Consider the following 7,604-nt stretch of genomic DNA (forward strand, 5'->3'; position numbering starts at 1 on the left):
CTGAAAAATCCCCTCAGTCTTTGGTGGGGACAACTGAGTTTTGAGGATTCAACTAGAAGAAAGTGTGCAGACTTCTGTGTGCATCCCTGTCCTAGTAACAAAATAGCTTAGGATCTTCAGAAATAGCTGATGGAGATAGACAACGGTGATCAATGATCCAAACTGGAATGAGATCGTTGGTCCACCTGTGCTGACTGGAGGTCACAAAGGTCCCTGGAGCTGTCCCTACGGTCCCCATTACCCCTTAATGCCCCATGGTTCCCACCAACAGGACACGAACAAGCAGGTGCACAGTCTTAAGAAGTTTGAACAAGGTAAGTACAAAAGCACATATTAACAGAAAGACACACTTTTGTTTAAATGCCAAGTCCTCTACTCCACTTGAAACACACTGGAATTTTATTAAGCAGTTTTGGAGAGATGGGCTGACCTTTTTTTTTTTTTTAATGGTAGGCTAAGAAGAAGTCATAGTCCTCAGTGGTATACGCACTTGTGCATTGATCTTACTCAGGCAAATAATCTCTCACCATGCTCATTCAGGTAATCCTAATTAAGTTCAGCGGGTCACCCAAAAACAGAGGGACGGGGGGGGGGGGGGCTTTGATCAAACAGCAGTACACTTGTGTATACGTTAATGAAGAAGGAAGTTGCCGTCAGCATGGACTCCCACCAGCTATGGATAAGAGTGGGTATTTTGCAGAGATCTGATGGGTGAATTGGATGTTCTTCTATTATGAGCTCAATGTGTCTATGTGTGTGTCTTGAGACAGGGTCTTGCTGTGTAGCCCAGGCTGCCCTTGAACTCTCCATCCTCTTGGCTCAGTCTCCCAAATGGGAGTACCAGCATGAATTCTACTACACCTGGCTTTGATTTATAAGTTTAATTAACAGATTTAAATATTTTTGCTATCACTCATGCTTTCCCCCATTACTCTCGTGCCAGCTCTTTTTTCTTGTTTCGTAATAACCTTTCACACAAAAATAAGATGACTTAGAACAGTTTTAAATTAAACAAATTATTAGTGTGTGAGCATGGAGGAGTGCATCTCACTGTGTGTGTTGTGCTGTGGGGGTGGTCAGAGGACAAATCTGTGGAGTCAGTTCTCCCTTCCAACTTCATATCTGGTGCAGGGATCAAAGCCAGGTTGGCCGGCTTGCAGGGCAGGTGTCTTTACCTGCAGAGCACCTTACTGGCCCCCTCTGTGACCTTTATCACAGATGTCTTCCTAGCATGACTGACACCTCAAAGTGCCAGTATTTCTCTAGACAAACACCCAACTCTTTTACCTTTAGACCCATTTCTAAGCATTTCTTTCTGGCAAGTCCTTATCTCAAGAGCCAAGGCCTACCTGATTGTGAAATGTATGTGGAATTTATTCTGCTATATGGGGAAGCCGGGGATTACCTTTAGTTTTTCCCACATGGCTGGTCCTCACATCATTTATTGCCTAATCTCCCTTTCTCCATGGATCTTCCCCACAGCTAGCTTCTTATCTCGGTCATGTCTGAGACATTCCGTTCTATTGCCCCATCTCTTCGTGGTCTCTTTTGTCACCAAAGCTTTATGATATCTCATCTTTCGCTTCTGCCCCAGTGATAGACTACCTTAAAAGTACTCTCTCCAAATCTTCTGGGCTGGATCAAGCTACCAGAATTTTCTTAAAAGGAACATTCCAGGCTACTGCAGCTCTGCTCTGTATAGAATTCCTGTTGACCAGAAGCTTCAGGATCACCTTACCATGATAATGGGTTACAGCCTGCCTTCCAGAAACTGCTCATCCTGACTGGGTGCTTTGAGATGGAGAGGGCTACAGCCTGCCTTCCAGAAACTGCTCATCCTGACTGGGTGCTTTGAGATGGAGAGGGCAGCAAGAGCAGAGTACAGGAAGAAGTCCAACCTTGCAAGGCCATGTTGGTTCAAAAGCAATTTGTGCAGTCGTCCTCCTTTTAGAAGACAAATCCTTTGGTACTGGCCTGAAAGGACTGATTCTCATGTAGATCTCTTCACTGTGGCCAGGCAGAGGAAGGCCCATATATGAGACTAGGAACAGGTTCTACTCACTACTTTCTCAGTGAGTTACCTTGAGTGTACTGCTGCCACACTGTCGGCAAAACGAAGTTTCTATCCTGGGCATCATCTAGCCCTAAGGCAAGTTGCAGGCAGCTCTATCTGAATCTCGAGGCAAAATCCTCCAAGCTTGCCTTTGTTTCCCTTCCAAGAGTGTTTGTCAGAGCTCCTCAGTAGCACCACATCCAGGCACTCCTGCATTTGCTGAGCTTCCTTGGTTTGTGATCCATCCTTTCAAGATGGGCCTCCAAAGCATGAAGCAGATTAAAAGCGATGTCTGTACAAGATGAGAAGAAAATTGGGGATTTCTTTTCTCCCTTCCTGTCATTAGTTTAACTTCAACTGATTTAAACATTTGCTACACTTTCCCTGGAAACTGAAGAGTTTGATTTGGAACACTGTTGCCGGGTGAAAACTCTGCTGAGTCTATGAAGCAAAAACATGGCTGCTGATGAGCGGGCCGACTTCACATAAGTCAGAGGAATTGCAAACCTTGGGAGAGAATGAGCAATTCTAGAATGTTTCCAGTTGCTCTAAATCCAGCTTTGCTTTGGTTCGTTAGATTCAAGGGTGGCTCAGAAAGTTTCCTCAAGGAAGCACAGAAAATATTCCCTCCACACAGTCTATTTTCCGATCTAGAACAAATGGGTAGCAACAACAAATTTCCTAGATCAACTCTGGAAACTTCTGGTGATGGCAACTTTTGGTTCTTTCCTCTAGCAGAAAAAAAAAAGAAAGGAAGGAAGGAAGGAAGACGATAAAAAGACAGAAACCAACCAATTCGTGCCACAGAGAACAGTGTAACCCCTAAATATCCTCCTCCTTTATTCAAATAGTAGCAATAGCCTCTGAGGTCTCTGTGGTTGCCTTGTGCTTGTCGTGTCTCTGGTGTATTTTGGGAGAGCCCAGGAAAGACTACAGAATCTCCTTGGTCCTCATTAGAAATTCCAATTTTACAGCATTAATTGGCATTTTTCAAACACTAAGAGCCCAGCTTGAAGCCTACAAATAAAACCAGGCCCAGATGCTGTGCTTTCACCGGCATGCATTTAACACTTCGTAAGCAGTTCATTAAACTGATACCACTTTAAACAGTAACACAGGCTCTTTCACAACCCCCCCCCCCCCAGCCTGCAACTGTCTCCAGACACCCAGGAAATGCTGCCTGGGTGAGAACCGTAAGAATCTACCTTTATGGTGAGTGTCTCTTAATTAGGGGCACCCTGGCCCCTGGCTTTCTCACAGAGGCCTGCCTGAGGTCTCCACGCCCCAGTGACCAAGGACCCTGGCACAAGTAAGGCTAGAAAGCAGGTGTACCAGAGATATGATGGGGACCCATTCTTAGATGCAGGCTGGAAGAGTGTGGGGGTGGGTGGGTGGGAGTGAGGTCACCCCGTGCCCTCTGCAAGCAGGAAGCACGCACAGCTGAGCAGCCTCACCTCGAGAATCCCGGCTTTGCTTTTCCAAGGGTCAATCTGTCATTTTTAAGGGAATTAGGGAGAATGTTCAACCACTCTCCAAGGATGACTCTCTCCCCTGCTCAGGTTTCATCTAAAACAAGAAGACTCTGGCCCAGCATGGGCCCCTCCCCTTGCCATAATCCTCTGGGACCTGGGACAGGAACACAGTTAGAGCAGCAGCAGCTGGAGGAGGCTTGGGGGGGAGGGCACCGGTGTTAAACCTCCCACTCTGGTCCCTCTACAGAAGAAGCAGTACAAGGGTTGACCTGCACTGGGTCATTTGCATAGTGCCACGCTGGGGACAGAAATGTGGGTGTTCATTCCACAACCATCCACCGAACGAGGGGGTGGGGGGGATGAACATTGTCCTTTCTGGGTGACAGATAGATAGTGAGGCTGGCTTTGTGGAAATCAATACCGCAGACAATGACCTGCCCGAGCATTAAACAAACACACAGCACCGTGCTGAGAAAGCGTTCTTGGTCCGCAGAAGCACTGGCTCCTTCAAACCTGTGGGCTACTCGGGGCGCTTTTACCCACTTTTTGAAAAGGACAAAATGACGTCAGTAGGACATGGCTGAATTAGAGCTCGAGTCTGTCTGGTGGTGGACAACTGGCACACTAAGTCTCAGTCTGAGGAAATGAGAAGTGTATGGATGTTGGATTCTTATCGCAAAGGGGGGAAATCCTGGGACTGCACCCTAGCTTTCTCTAACCTCCGCCCTGGAGATGATGGGTAACTGATGGGTAACCGATGGATAATTGATGGATAACTGACCAGCTGCTCATTAACCACAGTGGGGCTGCAGTGAGGCCCGAGGCCATGACCCCAGTGGTCACAGAGATGGAAACTGAACATCATCCCACTGGAGCTTGAAGTCCTAAGCCAGGTTCCCAGAGACACAGCTCTCTTGGCTGGGAACTGCGAGGATCTTCGGCCGGGTGCACGGCGCCATCTCGTGGCCAGAACGGGTAGAGCAGTAGGGCCAAACCTCCACTCTTCCCAGGGAACCAGCTGGGATCAGTGGGGCATCCCATAGAGTATGGCCCCAGTCTATAGCTAAGGAATTTGGAAGCATGGTGGCTACATCAGTCAAGGAAATGGGCCAATTAGGTCTTGCTTAGCAGACAGCTTCCATCAGCCCTGGGCTTTTGGGCTGGATAGTGTTTCTCTACTGTGCACCTGGTTTGTCACCCAGAACCCAACAGATAGTAAAGGGAGCTGAGAATCCCCTGACCCGGAACACAGACAGGCTAAGGCTCTAACCTCCTCCATCCATTTACTCAGTCAACAAACTGTGCCGGGCACCTACGGTGCATCCTCAGGTCGGGAGGTGTGAACCGATGATAAGTAAGAGAAGAAGAGATAACTTGTCATTAGATGACCGATGATAAGTAAGAGAAGAAGAGATAACTTGTCATTAGATGATCCCCACTGCCAATCTGGTAAGCCCCGAGTTACTCAGAATGTTTGGGGGGAAAAAAGCATTTTAAAGACAGGAGGAATGCAAAGCACACCCACGATACTCAGTAGAGTTTTCAAATGTTTCTAAATTGCGAAACAGGCATATATGTTCTTTTTTAGAATGTGAGTTAACGAGATCTGAGGATGCGTCTGTTAACTACAGTCATCTCAAAATAGTTGTGAGTCCAGATGATGTTTTGAGATAAGTGCCTCAACTGTAATATGACAGGAAAGTAGCTGTAATTTCTGTTGGAGGAAAGAAAACATCTCAGGCGCTGCTAATACCCCAGGGCACTCTGCCTAGATTTATAATCGAATCAAATGTTAAACTTCAGCTAGGGGTGAGTGAAAAGAATGATGCCGCGTTTTTTTCTGTTCAAGTTCACAGGGCCTCCTCCCTTTCTCTGTCTCTGCAAGCCTCCTTGGTTAAGAAGCCTGGTAGGACCAGGCATGGCGGTGCAAGCTTGAAACCCCAGTCCTCTGGAGGATTGCAAAGTCGGGTAATCTAGTGACTCGGTCACAAAAAGAAAGCACAAAGTGTCTGTGGCGGGATATATATCAGTGACGGAATGGGGACCTAAAGTAGGAGGCCCTGGAGTCAATTCCCAGAACTGCAGGGGGATGGGGGGGAAGAAGGGAAGGAAGAGGAGGAAGAAGAGGGGAAGAGGAGGAGAGGAGGATGGGGAGGAAGAGAGAAGAGGAGGAGGAAAGAAGAGGAAGAGAGAGGAGGAAGTCTGGATGCCACCTGGGAAATGAGCAGACATGCACACAAGGTAGGGGTAGTGCCACGTGCCTGAGCGACATCAAGTTAGACACTGGCAGTGACACCAACAGGGAAGGCTTGCGTTACTGCATTTGACTTTAAGAAGTCCCTGCAGGGTACCACATGGCTCCCCAGTGGGCCCTGTTCAGCATAGGATCTCTACTGTCTTTCTGCAAGCCTGAGTTAAAGGCCCTAAGCTCATACAGTGATGTGTCCCCCAGTCAGTCAGACCCATTGACATCCCAACTTGGGCCCTTCAAGGCACCATGATGCAGCTTTGCCACCCATATTTTCCAGGGCTACTTCTGGGGCAACCCAGTGCAGTCCAGGGCAATGTCCACCCCCCTCCTCAAGTTTAACCCCACCTAAAGGTCACTGCCTAGCTCCTCATGGGGGCCAGGCTCCTTCTAGTATGAAGTTCCCCTTACCTTCCTGGTCTGTGACCAGGTTTCCTATCAGCTGTGGCCCCTCTAAGTCAGGGGCTGGGGAAGGTCCCTCTTGTCTCCTCCCCAGAGGAGTTCCAGCCCAGCCACAGTGCCACAACACCATGCCGCAGGCCGTGCCACAGGCCGTGCAGAGATGATTGGTGAGAGCAGAGAGCAATGAGAGGCAGCCTTTGTAGCTGCATAGAAACCGGTGTGACAGGCTTGCAGGATGATGTCAGTGCTGGCAGCAGCAAAGAACAACTCTGTTGACAAGAAGATTAATTAGACAAACGCAGTGCCAGTCAGCCTCTGCCGCCATCTCCTCCTCAGAGGTCAGCTCCACTCAGGCCCCAGCTAGAGATTCTTTTTTCATCTTTTTAAAAGAAAACTTAATCTCCTAACAAGACAGCCCCAAAACAATTCATGGCGTGCCAGCAGAGCGAGTACACACAAGCATGCTCTGCAGGGGTTCCGGGAACCCACCGGGGCCTCCCTTCTACCTGTCCAGACAGATGCAGCTCGGGGAAGAATGCTCGCCTCTTCAGGGCCCGTCCTCATCACAGAGGACGCTCATGGTGGGATAGCTGTGGCTTCTCGATGCTCTTCCGAGGCGCTCCTCTTCTCATAGACAGGGTGGGCAACCCGCCACGTCAGGTCTTAGAGTTTGGGAGCTCCCCCCTCTTAGTAACCCCTTTCTCTCAAATATCCTCTTTCTCCAGAAAGTGCCTGCTCCCATTGTCCCCTGATGGGAAGAGAAAAATCAGCCACTGATTGTGAGAGTGGCCTCTCTTACTACCCAGCAAGACTTTCCTGAGCATTTCACATCCTAGCAGACCCAAGGACAAACAGATCTCAGCATCACAGACTGTCGCCTTAGAAGGGCTTCCATCCAGGAGGAGGGGACCAAAAGCCCAATGAAGTTCATGCCCGTTTGTGGGAAAAGATCCAAGAATAATGGATTGTGGTAGAGGCAACCGGAAGGTGGCAGCCATTTTGGAAAAGTTGTCTCCGAAGAAGGAAGTGAAAACAGAGTTGAGACCTGAGGAGGAATTCCGGGAGGCTGTCTGGAGGAGCTGCCTCAAAGCCACAGTGGCAGGGACAGGAAGGGAACAGTGCCCAGGAAGGAAGCGCTTTGTAAATGTCTATATATTGCAAGAATAAAAGATTATTTCTAAATTGTGTTTCTCACACATAGCATAACACTGGAAGTCCCATGTGGCGTTGGGACTGCTAAAATGTAGATTTCTGCCTCTGCTGACTCTAAAGGGTGGCGCGGGGCCCAGAAAATGCCATTTAGCAGATTTCCTATCCCATAAGCACCCCCTTTCATAATGAGCTCCTTCTCATGCCCCATCTCCAAGCCGGCCACTGGGCCCCAAACTGCTGCTGTCTGACTGGAGGGAGGCCAAAGTCAAAGCAGCCG

The 7,604-nt window shown here is 48.7% G+C and overlaps 1 long non-coding RNA gene across 1 annotated transcript; it reads left to right on the forward strand.

The window, feature by feature from the left end:
- Positions 1-463: 463 nt before the first annotated feature.
- Positions 464-7,357, forward strand: LOC110341808. The gene is made up of 3 exons (XR_002383817.2): positions 464-540; positions 5,375-5,493; positions 6,901-7,357. It is a non-coding gene; the product is annotated as an uncharacterized LOC110341808 (long non-coding RNA).
- The last annotated feature ends 247 nt before the right edge of the window (positions 7,358-7,604 follow it).

Source organism: Mesocricetus auratus, unplaced genomic scaffold, assembly GCF_017639785.1.
Source record: "Mesocricetus auratus isolate SY011 unplaced genomic scaffold, BCM_Maur_2.0 Super-Scaffold_4256, whole genome shotgun sequence".
NCBI classification, from domain to species: domain Eukaryota; kingdom Metazoa; phylum Chordata; class Mammalia; order Rodentia; family Cricetidae; genus Mesocricetus; species Mesocricetus auratus.